This window comes from Bison bison, unplaced genomic scaffold, assembly GCF_000754665.1.
Source record: "Bison bison bison isolate TAMUID 2011002044 unplaced genomic scaffold, Bison_UMD1.0 scf7180017860731, whole genome shotgun sequence".
Classification (NCBI taxonomy): Eukaryota; Metazoa; Chordata; class Mammalia; order Artiodactyla; family Bovidae; genus Bison; species Bison bison.
This window is the reverse complement of record NW_011491303.1, coordinates 31708-48933: the sequence shown is the minus strand read 5'-3', so window position 1 is coordinate 48933 and position 17226 is coordinate 31708. Positions and strand designations below refer to the sequence as shown.

The 17226-nt window shown below is 41.7% G+C and overlaps 4 non-coding genes across 4 annotated transcripts; 2 read left to right on the top strand and 2 right to left on the bottom strand.

The window, feature by feature from the left end:
- Positions 1-2134: 2134 nt before the first annotated feature.
- TRNAV-UAC lies at positions 2135-2207 on the bottom strand. The gene has a single exon. It is a non-coding gene; the product is annotated as a tRNA-Val (tRNA).
- Positions 2208-6921: 4714 nt separating this feature from the next.
- Positions 6922-6995, top strand: TRNAT-AGU. The gene has a single exon. It is a non-coding gene; the product is annotated as a tRNA-Thr (tRNA).
- Positions 6996-9545: 2550 nt separating this feature from the next.
- Positions 9546-9619, bottom strand: TRNAI-AAU. Its single transcript has one exon. It is a non-coding gene; the product is annotated as a tRNA-Ile (tRNA).
- Positions 9620-16287: 6668 nt separating this feature from the next.
- Positions 16288-16360, top strand: TRNAV-CAC. The gene has a single exon. It is a non-coding gene; the product is annotated as a tRNA-Val (tRNA).
- The last annotated feature ends 866 nt before the right edge of the window (positions 16361-17226 follow it).

Here is a 17226-nt window from a genome sequence, read left to right as displayed (position 1 = left end):
CCTGAGACATAAGCACCCTGCATTCTCTGTAGAGCAGCATTTTCTTTCCTTCAACTTAACTGAGCTCATTTCCTTGAGACTGAGAAAATCCCTAGCTCTCTTCCCAGATCAAATTAATACTGGGAATTCTTCAGCAAACCTGCCAGTAATTAGGATGGCTTTGGGTGATCTAGAAGGAATGAGACAAAGAAAATCTCAGAAAATTAAGGACATCATTTTGGCTCTGCTGAGAAGCTTTTTATGGACAGCTGCTGTTATATGAACTCTTTGTTTTCATTTTCTATCCATCCTTTCCTCCCCACAGCCCTACCTGATAATGTCCTCCACATACAATAAAGTCATGTGCTTGGCCACATACTGTTGGGAGACTGTTTCCATAAAGCATTGGATTGGAATCCCTGCATATTAATTCATTCATTGTGGGGCCAAACAATATTCATAAAGAACTTAACACGGAGCCCTGGGGATAAACTATTGAACAAGATAGTTATCTCCTCTTGGAACACAGTGAGGGCAGGGAGGGACGAAGGGAGGAGACTGACATTAATTTAGAATAACTCCAGTAACTAATTAATCATAAGAAACTGATTAGGGACATTGATGGAAAAGCAAAAAAAAAAAAAAGGATCATGGAACAGAGAAAATAAAATCTGACTTAGACTGAGAGGAATATGTTGTATGGAGACAGAAAGTCAGGAAAAGCTTCCCCAATGAATTCAGTGGAAAGCTGAATGAAGCAGGAATGAAATTTAACCAGGTATAGAGAAGAAGGGAAATCATTTCCTACCAAGGAAGGAGCACTCCAGGACTCTGACTCTAGGGTCAGTGTTCGCAGAGCCATCCGTGAGGGGGTAGGGGTGGACCATAGGGCTTCCAGGCCACACAAGAAGCACTTTCCCCTCTGGCAACCTAAACCTAGGTAAATGGAGAAAGTAGTTTCAATGAGATGTGAGCACCCGAGACACCATATTTTCTGACAGTTTCAACTGGGCGGGATGAGTCCTGGTGGGGCTGAACTCAGAGGTATGGGCAGAATCAATCCATATTCGTTGCCTTGAACTGACTTCTGGCACCTGGTATGAGGCCAGATTACACGCCAAGCACCCAAAGATTCTGACCAGTTTGGCCAAAAATGGGAACCAGTAAGATTCACTTCGAAGCAACCACCCTCTCTGTTTCATAGCTGGAGGTCTGAGGACCACGCTTTGTAAAACTAAGCAAGAAACTGCATGGATTAGAAGTGGAAGTGAGAGTAGTGATTCCACGAGTGTTAGCAACCAGGAGAGGAAGCATCATGTTTGAAAAATTGCACTGAGTGAAACAATTTTTGTTCCTTTTGGTTTGTTTGCCAGGGGCAAGATGTTGGAAAGTGGAGGAGAGAATAAGGCAATTAACTGGGAAGGCATTTCTAAATAAGGACGGGAACCAAAGTGCCTGTTTCTATGGATGACGGGAATGGATGTTCCTGTGAAAAGAGCAGAGGTACAGCCCAGAGGCAGGTGTTTTTCTTCATGGCTTTCTGTGATAGTATAGTGGTTAGTACTCTGTGTTGTGGCTGCAGCAACCTTGGTTCGAATCCGAGTCACGGCAAGAGCTGCATTGCTCATAAGCACCTCACTGTTTTTGCAACATTGCCATGGAGACAGCCTCGGAAATGCCTTTGCGAGATCGAAGACAAATGTTCTGCATCTTGCCCGTACTGGCCAGTAATGGCTCTTTTTTACACTCATATTTATGGATTCTTAGATTTCATATAGGATTCTATGGTGGATTTCATTTTCTTCCAGATTTATCTCTGCTGCTGCTGCTGCTAAGTCGCTTCAGTCGTGTCCGACTCTGTGTGACCCCATAGACGGCAGCCCACCAGGCTCCCCAGTCCCTGGGATTCTCCAGGCAAGAACCTCTAGTCATCATAAAAGTCAAGGAGAAATAGGTGACAACCTGATGCTTCACATTGCCTCACAGAGCTACACAGTATATGAAAGTGGATCTCTCAAAGAGAAATCAGGGGAAAATCATATATTCTGTCTCATAAATAGCTATTAGAAGCCTAATCTACAAAACACCGAAACCTCACTCTGTTTGCCTTGGAGTTGGAGAAGAAACAAACAAGAAAATCACATATCTTTGTAGCTGGTTCCACTGGGGATCGAACCCAGGACCTTCTGCGTGTAAAGCAGATGTGCTAACCACTACACTATGGAACCAAGAGCTACCAGGTCTCCTGTCCCCAGATACAAAAGTTTCTGGCAAACTATATCAGCAAATATAATTATTGATTCAAAGATAGGTAGCTTTGAATATGGAAATTTTTGGTGCTTAATTACATTTCTACTGCATTTCAGTCTCATACAAGCTTAAAATATCTTCAAGTTGCATCATTTGTGAACACACTATTCTTGATTTGTGCCCCTTTGAACACTTCTAGATTAATCTGTCTGTGAACACATGATTCTTGATTTGTGCCCCTTTGAACACTTCTAGACTATATTTATCCATTCACTCAAAGAGTATGTATGTTGAACATGTGGGCCAAGCGCTTGTCAAAGTGCTGAGGATAGAGCAGTGCAACAATCAAAACCCCTGTGTATACATACCTGATCACCTTATCTTACCATGCTGTAGTTCCTAGCAAATAACAGGTGCTGAATAAATGTATCTATTTCAAAAGAATTATAAACAAAATTAGCAGCACTCTCATGACCTCTCTTTTTTGCAGCTGAGTTACAGCTAGACAATTGGGGGATGCCGGAAGCCGGCATATTGCATATTGAGTGCATATTGCATATTGAGTGCAGCACTTTCCACAGCATCATCTTTCAGGATCTGGAATAGCTCAACTGGAATTCTATCACTGCCAGGAGCCAGCGTGAGGAACTCCGCCCATGACAAAGGTCAGGAGGAAGGAGGCTTGGCATACGCAGAGGCGGGATCAAGCCTCAGGGGTGTCCCTGGAAATTCTCAAGCATCTACCCCCAAAACCAGAGTCTGCCTACTTTCTGCTTGTGCTTTCACCTACACCTCTGACTTTAAGGGGGGCTGTCCCCCACTACCTCTCTGAAAAAAAAGTTAGCTTACAGCTCCAGTTAATAATTCCTGGGTGTGACAGTGTTTAACCTACAAACTCCTTTGGAAATCCTCTAGCCTGCCTGAATAGGTTTTTCTGGCCACATGTGATTGTTCAGAGCCGCCCAACTGTGAGAGGCAGGAGATGTTCTAAACTGTCTAAACACAGATTCTTTTGAGTAGTTAAAAGATTGATTAGAAATTGTATTGGTGAAGGGATTTTCACTTGTTGGGCCAATGTTTGCTGCTAAGTTTCCATATCCCTTACCTGCTGTGTCCCTGGCAGTGTATTGATTAATATAATTGGTGTAAGTAGTAGCTTTAATGTTTGTAACCTGGGACCCTTGAGTTAATTCTTTTTCTTGTTATAGCCCACCACACCTTTGCTCTGTAGGAATGCAACTTTATCTAATGCTTTTTGGAGGCCTGACTTTAGAATAATCACCTTTAGAGAAAAAGGCCTCCGGGCCAGAAGATGATGCAAATCACCTAAACTTTTGCATATGATAAGTTTGCAGGAAGAGAGCCTGGCTTGCTGCATGACTCTACCCCTTCCCCCATTATCCTCTATGCATAACTTAAGGTATAAAAACTACTTTGGAAAATAAAGTGCGGGCCTTGTTCACCGAAACTTGGTCTCACCATGTCGTTCTTTCTCTTACCTTCTGGCTGAATTATTCAGCCTCTTTTCTCCACTGAATTTCCTCACTGAGCTATCCTTATTTCAGCCTCTTTTCTCCACTGAATTTCCTCACTGAGCTATCCTCATTCTATTACTCTTTATATCCTTAATTAACGTTTAATTAAGCAATTGTTTCCTGATCCTCGCCTACGCCGTCTCTCCTTCGAATACCCTGGATCAGCCGGGGCTGGTCCCCGGCAGGGGACTGCTCACTAAGTTAAACTTAGGATATCTGTGCGTTAATGCAGATGGGAGGCAAAAAAAAAATGTTTTCAATTATAGGGGTTCAGAGCATGCCATTTCAAAATATTCTCCTCTGATATGTTGATTTTTTTTTTTAAGTTAACCACACTTGAAAAACAGCAAATGCAAAAAAGGGCACTCTTACCTTCATTTTGATTCTGAAAGCAGGAGATGAAATACAATATGCCCTCCCTGTACCAGGAAGAAGGAAGCATTCTTATTACCAGAGACTGGGGAGTCCAAGCAGAGAGAAATCTTTCCAAAACAGAAAAACCTCCTTAAACTAACCCTTATCTTCCAAGTCACTTTTCCACAATTAACTGCCCTAGTCCAAACCCTTTCATCTTGTCACATTTTCATGTTTGTCCAACCTAATACATAAGTCTTGGACTCTAATTACTTCTTTAAGTCTTCATTTTTCTTGTGAGGGCTCCCATGTACAACTTGCTTAATAAAATTTGTATGGGTTTCTCCTATCAATCTGTTTTATGCTAGTTTAATTCTTAGGCCCAATCAGAAACCCTAAGAGTAGAGGAGAAATTTTACCTCTCCTACACAATCTCTCTCCCTTCTCCCTTCTTCCTTGTAATATATTAGTGGTCTAACAAATCTTCAAATTCTGGGCCCTGATTTCCAGAGCCTTAGTGAAGACTTGGGAGCCTTTTAGAAGTCAAGTCACTGATGAGAAGGTTGTTTGAGTGTCACATAATCCTTGTTGTTCAAGGTCTTAGAATTATAGGAGAGCAAAAAATAACCAAAGAGCCTGAGCACAAGATAGAAACTCATAGGGTTTCTGGACCAAAAATAAGGAGTTTCCAGTTCTTAATGAAAAGGATCAATTAAAAAAACAAGCTCACACACCAGAGCAAGGACTGAACTCAAGTAGACAAACAACTTACAAACTAATTTCAAAACCTTCCCACTCACCAATGACAGCAATAGGATTTTGTTCTCATATCTTTTCTGATAAGAAACCAAAAAATATTTGTTTACAGTTTGGAAGGTCTAGGATTGATTTCATAGGCTCATGAAACATTGGCCCAAGCTTACAAGAATGTAAACAAAAAACAAATCTTTGGAAGGCTCTTTGATGGGAAAATCATAAAATATAATTCAAACAATTATTTTCATAAAATTTACTATTTATGTGCTATGACTTGTGATGGGTTGTTAGAACTCTCCCTGACCTTGCAGATATATATTATAACAAGAAAAACATATAATTTTACTAAATATCTAATTTCATGAAAATACAAGGAGGCTAAGTTAAAGGAAGTATAGGATGCTACATGACCACCAACACGTTCTGAAGACTCTTACTAAACCAAAACTTGAAGCGCTAGAAGACACACCTCCAACAGACTGTCATATAAAAAACCAGTAGACTTCCCTATATGGCTAGACAGATCATGTCTCAAATTTAAAAGTAGAAAATCTACGTTTTTTAAAGAGAGAATATTTTTTAACCTAGTAGTGAGAAAAACCCTTTAAGCATAACCTCAAAAGTACAAACCATTAGGGGGAAAAGGACAGAAGATAGGAAATACGGTACCCATTATGGAATTTTACACAGAAATTAGAAGCAATGATTTAAATGTACACAGGGCAACTTTGATGGATCTTAAAGTCAAAAATGCTTTTTAAAGGCATAAGTATATAATATATAATTCATATAAATTTATATGTGCAAAAACCAAAAATGTCAATTTTGGTATATATTTGTATGTATATATATGTATGATCAAAATAATACACAATGAACAAATTAGAAAACTTGTTTATGTAAGGAGAGGAATGGCAGCAGGACATAAGAACAAAGGAAATGAATAAATCTTGTTGTAAGAAAGGGTGAGTAGTTTAGGTACAGGCTACCCTGGCAGAGAAGAGCTGGTGGGTGCCCAGAGGAAATCACGTAGATTTGTCACAGGGTCTCAGTGATTTCTCTGTTCTCCAGGGTCTTTCATTTTGTGGGTGCTCAGTGAATGCATAAGCCTCAGTGCTTCTCTATAAAGCACAAAACACAAGGAAGTTATTTAAACATTTCCAAAAGATGGCCTCATCTGTTCCTTCCCCACCTTAAGCTGTATTTGGCCAACATGCCACAGACCCTTCTGCAATCATCAGCCTGACACGGAAACTGGGAAGAGAGGTCATGTGACTCTGCTAAGACACCCTGCACCTTGCCTCCTGCCTCCTGCAGGAGGTATTAACCACATTGCACCCTAGTTTTCATTACTTCTCTGAATCCTTCACTCACTTTTACAGTCAATGAAGACAGGAATCAAGTCAGTTTTAACTCACTGGTGCAGTGAGCAGAATCTTCTCTGCATCAGTGTGTCCTTATCTTTGCTTGCTTGCTTGTGCCAGGTCAGATAAAATCGAAGGAAGCATGGTAGTGTTGCTCTTGTGCAGTGAATTAGCTCAGAAAGTAGCTTCATGGAGTCTGTAACCTGGAGATTGGGGAACTGGTGCTTATGTCTCTCATTTGTTTGGAGGGGGAAGTTTTTAAAACTCACTTTATTTGTTTCTAGAATATAAATCTTAAAGATGAAGAAGTTTTTGTTTGTTTTGTTCACTGTTCTATCTTCAGTACCCAGTAAATTACCTGAGGTACAATAGTGACCACATTTGTGAACAAAATGAATTAATGGATAAAATTTTTTAATGTGTGGCAATATCCAATATTTCCTCTAGAGGGCGAAAGTCACCATGAAATAGGAATTTCACTCCAATGTAAAATAATTTTTAAAACCTCGCACTGAAGAATGCATTATTTTTTATATGTTGAAGTTTCTGCTTTCGTATAGAAATATGGTTTGGAAATATAGATTCGTTCTCTTTGTCAAGAAATCATGTACATTTCTGTCAAAATGCTGCATTTCACAGAAAATATTACCAATACGATATAACTGAATCTTAGTTAGAAAAGCGGCCCTGTGGCTTAGCTGGTCAAAGCGCCTGTCTAGTAAACAGGAGATCCTGGGTTCGAATCCCAGCGGGGCCTTCCTTGTTTGGTTTTTATATTTCAAGAGTTGTTGCCGCCAAACATCTTGGAGATGCATTGAACAATTTATATTACTGGTAAATTCTGTATTAAATTCTTATTCCAATGTGGAGAGTCTTTTTCCAGCATCACAGTATGAAGAGCTGTGGTGAAGGGAAAAGTGAGTACGTTTCCTGTAAAGGATAGAAAGTGATGGATTTGCTAATGATTGGTGTGTGGATTGAGCACAAATTATCTTACAGTACCTGATAGCAAAATTTCAAATTCTGTCTCGGAAGTTCACTTTCAGCTCTCTTAACCTGTGACATCCAACATTTTCAGCTAAACGATGGAGTTTGGTTATCAGCATCAGGTAAAGAATTAATAAAACATTTTTAGAATCAGACTCATTTTTATTTCTGAGAACAAGTAAGAGAGGAATGTCAAATTTAGACCCTCATCATTTTGGTTTTGTACAGCCCTCAAAACTGTATTTGTTTGTTCGTTAGTAGAACCTTCTGGGAGTGGAAATTGGGAGCTTAATGATATTTTGGGGAAATAAATCATAAATAGATGATCAATTTCTTGAATGTTAAATGATATCAGAGTTTATTAGCTAAAATGTCACTGCATAGCACTGGCCTACATATTGGGTTTTTCACTTTTATTAAAAAAAATTCAAACATTATAATTGGAGTTTTACCAGAGTCATTGTCTTTTCACTTTCATAGAAGTAGTTCTGCATTATGCCTGAAACCCTGTTTATACTTCGTGGAAACCTGGTTTCATTTTCATTAGTTTATCCATAGCAGTTCTTACCCATGGACTTCCCAAGGAATGTGAGCAAAAAAGGTAGTCATGGGGAGTAGCGGATTATGCCGTCCCAGTAAGTCTGGAGTAGGTCCTACACATTTATATATTCATAAGACTTCATATGTAAGTAATATAAATCCTCAGTTGAAAGCCAATTGCCTAGATGTTAGATTCAAAGTGCAACCAAGTTAACATTTCGAAAAGTAACTGAAATTGTGTCTCACTGTACTCTGCTGCTGTTGTCTGCTTCTGCTGCTGCTAAGTCGCTTCAGTCGTGTCCGACTCTGTGCGACCCCACAGACGGCAGCCCACCGGGCTTCCCGTCCCTGGGATTCTCCAGGCAAGAACACTGGAGTGGGTTGCCATTTCCTTCTCCAATGCATGAAAGTGAAAAGTGAAAGTGAAGTCGCTCAGTCGTGTCCGACTCTTAGCGACCCCATGGACTGCAGCCCACCAGGCTCCTCCAGCCATGGGATTCTCCACGCAAGAGTACTGGAGTGGGGTGCCACTATCAGGCAAAACGACACCAGAACTCCAAACATATTATGAACAGTGGGCACTGATAAATCTCTAGGAATTTCTCATTCCTTGAAGGCTGTCAGCTAACAGTTATTCTGTTTCTAGTGAATGTCCACATTTCATGGCCTGTGGCCTCCTTCATCTCCAAAGATAGCAATGACCTGTTGAGTCCTTCTTGTACTTCAAATCTGTAAGTACATTATTTAATATGCAATGGAGTAATCAGGTGCTGGCTTTGATACCAAGGATGCAGTACTGACTGAAACAGAGGAAGGCCTTGCCATCTTGGGCTTGTTAAGCATCCACTATGTCCCTGGAACTGTGCTTGAGACATTACTTAGGTCATTACTTAATCAATATCATACATGTTTTTATAGTAACCCCGTACTTTTAAACAAGAGAAAAAGTAAAAATATGTTGGGAGTCTGAGGGACAGTGCAAGGGTCGAGGGGAGAAAAAGGAGGAGGTTCGTGCTGGGCACACACAGAGACAGGAGCCAGACTTCAAGAAAAGGGACCGACAGGGAGAGTAAGGAGCTTCGACTGAGAGCGGCCCCAGGGGCTCTTGACCTCCTATCTCCCACCGCACACCCCGTTTTCGTCATTCACATCTGAAGTCCAGAGATTTTATAATAAACGTTCAAAACAAAAATTTTAGACGAGTTTTAAATGACTTGGTAAGTGGCAGCACGGAAGTAACGGTCAGATGCAACCCAAAGGCTGACCATTGCACCATTTTACCACGGAGCATTCGCGGTTGCTGGTCTGAGGCTACGCGAACAAGCCTGAGATATTCCCACATTGAGAAAAAGGAAACCTAAGTACCACCAGGCGTATATCCCCGAGGGGATCGAATCAGCACCTTAACACTATAAAAACAATACCCTAAGCAACTGAGCAGCTTACCATGCAGAGGAATGATGTTTTTACATTTCAGAAATATAAACTATATCAAAACATTATTGCCTTAAGTTTTTTCCAGGATGATGCAAGAAATTCTCTAACTCTCCCTATCTCCTCTTTCCTAAATACAGCCACCTTACCTCGTTCAAGCTTCTTTGAAAGCTTTTCATCCTGACTCTGATACATTATTTTTTATAAAGAAAAAATACAGACACACAATCAAATATTTCAGTGCTGGTGATATTAGGACTATCTGTAACTGGATACATGGTAGCACTTTCCACCTGAGATGTGGTCAATGGATAAAAAGGAGGTGGGGAAAAAGGAACTCCTACAGTGGCCCGTACGGGGATCGAACCCGCGACCTTGGCGTTATTAGCACCACGCTCTAACCAACTGAGCTAACCGGCCACTGTTACGCACAGGCTTTACTTACCTCCTTTAAAGTCTGATCTAATTAAAGCAGGCCGTCTTCACGAAAGGTTTAAAAATGCTCTTTTTTTCTACCATAAAAGGAAAAGATAAATCCCAGCTACCGGCACAGATAAACCTTACTTCTCTCCAGGAAAACATTATTTCTCAAATCGACCAAGGAAGACGCAGATCGATGTCCGGAAACAACTACTTCCTTACAACTATTCCCAGAAGGCCTAGGGTAAACGCAAAGCTCCTGCACGCCTGAGATGGCGGCGGGCGGATCACAGAACTCATCACAGACCCCCAGCAGTGCAGGGCTCAGAGGATCCGGCTTCCGCCCGCGGGGTACGGATTCTCTGCTCCAGGAGACCATTACGGGCGGGTCACCTCTTCCCAGAGGCCTCTAGCCGCTTGGCCTCAGGGTGGGTTGCCTGGTTGTTCTAAAGCTAAGTCTGTAGCTAGCTGTTCGTCCCGCGCGGATTAAGACCGTGATCTGACGCTGCAGTACCGACCATCGGACACTTGGTGACGACAGAGGACGGGGTTGAGGTCTCCGGAGGCAAAAGGACGCACTTCTCCATCCTAAAACCTCCATCCTAAAACTTGTCTCCTTTGACGGGACAAGTCGAGACCAGGGTGAGTCCGGGTGAGGACCCATGATCCGGACCAGGGAGAAACAACGGAATCTGAAAGCTTGAACTAAAGCCAAGATCAGGCAACACACAGTAAGGAGTTAGGAAATCTTTGCCCTTTTGAGCCTGGCATGATCCACCTGCAAGCCGTGTCAACTCTGGCAGGGACCAGCAGTGCAGCAAATTTCTACTTGCTTTCTTTTCTCTGTTGGACCCTACAACTCTCTCTCTTTTTTCCCCCTACTTTTTTGCATCTGAAGTTAATTGACTCATTTTATATGTATATAGTATATCGAGTAAGATCTGAAAGACTATTCTAAAAAGAGTTATTTCTTTTAATGAGACAAGTTAACTACTCATTTACTTATTTTATATTATGCAATTTATAAATTTTCTTTTTAATTGTTTAAAAAGCTGTAAGATGGTATTTCTTATCTTTAGTGTTGAAAAGGTGCCAGGAGCCGAGCAGGCGTGAGGAGCTCCGCCCGTGGCAAAGGTCATGAGGAAGGAGGCTCGGCATACGCAAAGGCGGGATGAGCCTCAGGAGTCCCCCTAGAAATTCTCGAGCATCTACCCCCAAAACCAGAGTCTGCCTACTTTCTGCTTTGTACTCTCACCTACACCTCTGACTTTACGGGGGGCTGCCCCCCACTACCTCTCTCTGAAAAAAAGAGTTAACTTACAGCTCCAGTTAATAATTCCTGGGTGTGATAGTGTTTCAACCTACAAACTCCTTTGGAAGTCCTCTAGCCTGCCTGAATAGGTTTTTCCGGCCACATGTGATTGCTCAGAGCCTCCCAGCTGTGAGAGGCATGAGATGTTCTAAACTGTCTAAATACAGATTCCTTTGAGCAGTTAAAAGATTGATTAGAAATTGTATTGGTGAAGGGTTTTTCACTTGTTGGGCCAATGTTTGCTGCTAAGTCTCCATATCCCTTACCTGCTGTGTCTCTGGCAGTGTATTGATGAATATAATTGGTGTAAGCAGTAGCTTTAATGTTTGTAACTTGGACCCTTGAGTTAATTCTTTTCTTGTTATAGCCCACTACACCTTTGCCTTATAGGAATGCAACTTTATCTAATGCTTTTGGACGGTGGTGCCTGACTAATCACCTTTAGAGAAAAAGAAGTTTTCTGAAGAAAGGGTCTTAAAATGTTAACAGGCCTCTGGGCCAGAAGATGATGCAAATCACCTAAACTTTTGCATATGATAAGTTTGCAGGAAGAAAGCCTGGCTTACTGCATGACTCTACCCCTTCCCGCATTATCCTCTATGCATAACTTAAGGTATAAAAACTACTTTGGGAAATAAAGTGCAGGCGTTGTTCACCGAAACTTGGTCTCCCCATGTCGTTCTTTCTCTCACCTTCTGGCTGAATTATTTCAGCCTCTTTTCTCCACTGAATTTCCTCACTGAACTATCCTTATTTAACCACTCTTTATATCTTTAATTAACATTTAAATAAGCTGTTGTTTCCTGATCGCCGATGCCATCTCCCCTTCGAATTCCCTGGATCCACCGGGGCTGGACCCCGGCAATACACTGATAAAGAAATATATATCTTTAACTTTGTATCAGCATCCACCCTATGAACTAGTAGCTGTCTTCATTTTCTTTGCCCTCTAGTACAAATTTGGTGGAAGGTGAGTGGGGAAAATCAATTTTTTAATTTTAATTGTATGTATTTATTTATTTTCATTAAAATTTTTTACTACAGTTCTTGATCGGTAGTCTTTTCTCCTCTCTTTGAGCTTTACTGCCACTGTCCCAGATTTCCAAACCCTGAGAAACCTCCCTCTGCTTAAAGGCCAGAATGTCAGCTGTTTGGGTGACTGGGAAATCTCTTGCTTTCCTTCCCTCTCCCAGGCTGTTTTTGGCTGGGAGCTCTCTCCACTCATTAAGTCTTGGATAGGTTTCTCTCAGCTCTCTAGTCTCGGCTGTTGGCAGCGAAAATACAAAGTACTTTGTACAGGTTGCTCTTCATTTTTCTGCCCTGCTCCCCAGCTTCAGAAGGAGAGTGCCTCAGTGGGTATTTCCACTTTCTGGTCTTTTCCCTCACCCTCTTTTGACCTACTCACCCCTAGCAGAAATAACCAGAACTGGTTTGGCTACTTGTAATTCTGTTTGGGTCAAGCAAGCCCACAGCATACCTTTAAAATTTCTTAGTTTCTTCTGGTTTCTCTTAATCTGGTCTTCACAGGCTTTTTCGCCTTTGTGACTGCCCATCTGCCAGAGATAAAGACAGCCACAGACTTCTTTTCTTCAATGAGGGCCTCTTTCTAGAATTTAGTTTACTTTGATTCTTTTGTATCCTCAACTCCTGATGGGTTTAGAAAATCTACTCCTCTTAAGCTTATGGTTAGTTATTTGTCAGGTTGAGAGGACAACCTAGTTAGTAGGTTGAGAGGACAACATTCTTGCAACTTCCTACAACTTAACCAAAAATGAAACTCAGTGCTTTATATTTTTAAAATATTTCCAGATTTCTGTGCCAAAACTGCTTGTGTCATTCCTTGAAACTATTTCCTTTAGAATATATGGAACAGACTAGCCTCTCTCAGTCAGAGAAGGCAATGGCACCCCACTCCAGTACTCTTGCCTGGAAAATCGCATGGACGGAGGAGCCTGGTAGGCTGCAGTCCATGGGACCGCTAAGAGTTGGACACAACTGAGCGACTTCACTTTCACTTTTCACTTTCATGCACTGGAGAAGGAAATGGCAACCCACTCCAGTGTTCTTGCCTGGAGAATCCCAGGAACGGGGCAGCCTCATGGGCTGCGGTCTATGGGGTCACACAGAGTCGGACACGACTGAGGTGACTTAGCAGCAGCAGCAGCAGCAGCCTCTCTCAGTAAGGAAGTTAACTGTTCAAGGGCCTAATGTTGCCAAGTGCTTTGCATATTATTTCAGGTTATCCTTATATCACATATCATTTATTCAACTGATATTTTAAAATAGCTCTGCTCTGCTAAGTCACTTCAGTCGTGTCCGACTCTATGTGACCTCATAGACAGCGGTCCACCAGGCTGCCCAGTCCCTGGGATTCTCCAGGCAAGAACACTGGAGTGGGTTGCTATTTCCTTCTCCAATGCATGAAAGTGAAAAGTGAAAGTGAAGTCGCTCAGTCATATCTACTCTCAGCGACCCCGTGGACTGCAGCCTACCAGGCTCCTCCGTCCATGGGATTTTCCAGGCAAGAGTACTAGAGTGGGGTGCCATTGCCTTCTCCGTTAAAATAGCTAGCTCTGTTCTTTTACTCTCACTTCTAATTTAGTAAAAGAACAGAGTTAAAATAGCTAGCTCTGTTCTGTTACTAAATTAGGAGTGAAATATAATATCTACATGACACCATGAAAACTTCAAGAAGGAAAATGGCTGACACGTGAAGTTGTGTTGCCAGATTTCACTTAGACCTCCAAGTGAGAATGCTGGGTATTTGCATGGCCAAAGAATGTCACATGAAATTTGGATACATTTCAGAAAGTTACCTCTAATATTGTCCCCTGATCTGACAAATGTTTATTGAGAATCTACCATGATCAAGTCTAGTTTTCATTACTAACATGATGGTCCCAAAGTCACACATGGTCCTTCCCACACTCTTCTAGAGCTTAAAATCCAATATCACCATGACTTCTAACTAACTGTCAAACAGCGGAGATGGTTTTCTCCACATAGCCATTATTTTCATTTTACCTTTAAAAAGATCTTTTCTTCAGTCTTTTGTGTCTGATACTGGTGTATTTTCTGCACAAATGATCAAGACAGATGAGCAATAATATCCAATGAAAGTACTTATACTATGTGCCATGGAAAACTTCTGTATATGGATACATAGCTTCCATTATCTTGGCATATCTACTTAAACATAATATCCATTTGGAATCCTTATCTCTTGCTTTTTGCAATTTTGGGGAATAATATCACCAAAAATTTTTAGAAGTAAATAGTGAAGGGAATTGTGAACCTTGCTGTCACCTAGGAGATGAGAATTTTGAGGTCAGGAGATGACAGTGTGCTATTTTGTATAGAAATGCTGAGGTGGAAGACTTCGTTTATACAAAAGACTGTGAAAAATCACTCCCAATGGGGCCTCGAAAGAATAACTTAAATTCTGTCTTGGAAACTGTAGCATGCAGAATTCTCATTCCATAACACCAGTAAATTATGGAGAGCAGTGGAGTCTGAATCCAAGCACCAGAGCTTTAAAAAACAAACAACCACAACAAAACTAGTATCCTTCAGTTCAGTTCAGTCGCTCAGTCGTGTCTGGCTCTTTGCAATCCCATGGACTGCAGCATACCAGGCTTCCCTGTCCATCACCAACTCCTGGAGCTTACTCAAACTCATGTCCATTGAGTCAGGGATGCCATCCAACCATCTCATCCTCTGCCATCCCCTTCTCCTCCTGCCCCCAATCCCTCCCAGCATCAGGGTCTTTTCCAATGAGTCAACTCTTCGCATGAGGTGACCAAAGTATTGGAGTTTCAGCTTCAGCATCAGCCCTTCCAAGGAATATTTAGGAGTGATTTCCTTTAGGAATGACTGGTTGGATCTCCTTGCAGTCCAAGGGACTATCAAGAGTCTTCTCCAACACCACAGTTCAAAAGCATCAATTCTTCCACGCCCAGCTTTCTTTATAGTCCAACTCTCACATCTATACATGACTACTGGAAAAACCATAGCTTTGACTAGATGGACCTTTGTTGGCAAAGTAATGTCTCTGCTTTTTTATATGCTGTCTTGGTTGGTCATAGCTTTTCTTCCAAGGAGCAAGCATCTTGTAATTTCATGGCTGCAGTCACCAACCCATCCGCAGTGATTTTATAAAAAATAAAGTCTGTCACTGTTTCCACTGTTTCCCCATCTATTTGCCATGAAGTGATTGGACCAGATGCCATGATCTTCATTTTTTGAATGTGGAGTTTTAAACCAACTTTTTCACTCTCCTCTTTCACTTTTATCAAGAGTCTTTTTAGTTCTTCTTCACTTTCTGCCATAAAGGTGGTGTCATTTGCATGTCTGAGGTTATTGATATTTCTCCTGGCAATCTTGATTTCAGCTTGTGTTTCATCCAGCCCAGCATTTCGAATGATGTACTCTGCATATAAATAAGCAGGGTGACAATATGCAGCCTTGACTACTCTTTTCCCAATTTGGAACCAGTCTGTAGTTCCATGTCCAGTTCTAACTGTTGCCTCTTGACCTGCATACAGATTTCTCAAAAGGCACATCAGCCTTTTGGTCTGGTATTTTGGTATTTTGGACTGGTATTCCCATCTCTTGAAGAATTTTCCACAGTTTGTTGTGATCCACACAGTCAAAGGCTTTGGCGAAGTCTATAAAGCAGAAGTATATGTTTTTCTGAAACTCTCTTGCTTTCTCAATGATCCAGCGGATGTTGGTAATTTGATCTCTGGTTCCTCTGCCTTTTCTAAATCCAGCTTGAACATCTGGAAGTTCTCAGTTCACGTACTGTGAAGCCTGGCTTGGAGAATTTTGAGCATTACTTTGCTAGAGTGTTAAGTGAAGAAGTGAACTGAAGTTGTTCAGTCGTTTCCGATTCTTTGTGACCCCATGGACTGTAGCTACCAGGCTCCTTCATCCATGGAGTTTTCCAGGCAAGAGTACTGGAGTGAGTTGCCATTTCCTTCTCCAGGGGATCTTCCTGACCCAGGGATAGAACCTGGGTGTCCCGCATTGCAGGCAGAAACTTACCATCTGTGCCACCAGGAAAGACCAATGAGTGCAATTTTGCGGTAGTTTCAACGGATATCCTTAATACACGAAAAAAGAAAAAAAAAAAATCTCCAGGATGTTGCCTTAGCTTTCCACTCCTGGAATTTATTTAAGAATTGGGGTTAATTTAAGAAAGGAGTTGGGTTTTGTTTGTTTGTTTGTTTTCATAAACAGAAAAAAGTAGGGAAATGCCCTGCAACCGTAAACATTACTTCACAGGCATGAACAAACCTGGGCCCTACAGGCAGCCTACTCAGTTATGTAACGGCTGGAGAAGAAGCCGTCAGTTGTTTCCGTAGTGTAGTGGTTATCACGTTCGCCTCACACGCGAAAGGTCCCCGGTTCGAAACCGGGCGGAAACATTTTCCTAACCTGTTAGACACCGCTACTTGATTTAAGAGATTTCAACTTTCTTATATGTAAAAAATAATACAGCCCACAAGTCTTTGCACTTGCTGTTTGTTTGAAAGAAATTATCCCGAGTCCCGTGGTGATACCTGGTTTCGCTGTGCACACGCCGTAGAGTTCCCCCTTATCTCTTTGGCTGGGTTCCCACCCGGCCTGCGAGCTCGCGTCCCTCAGACAAAATCAGAGGACGGAGATGAGCCCGCTCCACGGAAACAGTTGCTCTCTTTGGAATTGGGATTTCTACGAAAAGAGGCTTCACCAGGAACTGACTCTGAAGGCACCTTGATCTTGGACCTGATCTGTAGCAGGAAAGTCCCCCAACTTAAACCAGTTCTAATTGAAGAGAAATCCAGTTTCCCCTGACAAAGACCATTGGCACACTGCCAAATGTTTATATTGTTATTCTTCCTCCCAGCTTTTCCTAAAGGGATCTGTGCTCGTGTACGAAAGCGATTGTGCATTAGGGAAAGGGAAATAGACTTTTCAGAGGTTACTAGACAATGGCTCTGAACTGGCATCAACTGCTAGAGATACAAGATATCACTGCTGTCCATCGGGCAAAGTACGTATTCATGATCAGACAACCTACGAAGGTTTTTTTTGTTTGTTTGTTTGTTTGTTTGCCTCTGATCCGTTTCACTGTGGGCATAGTGGGTCTCTGAGTCCACCCTGTGATTACTTTCCCAATTCCAGACAGAATCTCTATGTCATTTCCATGACTGATGGAGTCACGGCTATTATGGAATAAAAGGCCAATTAGACGCCACCAGGATTTTCTCTATGAAAATAATTAAACCAAACACAAAACTGATATTCCTGG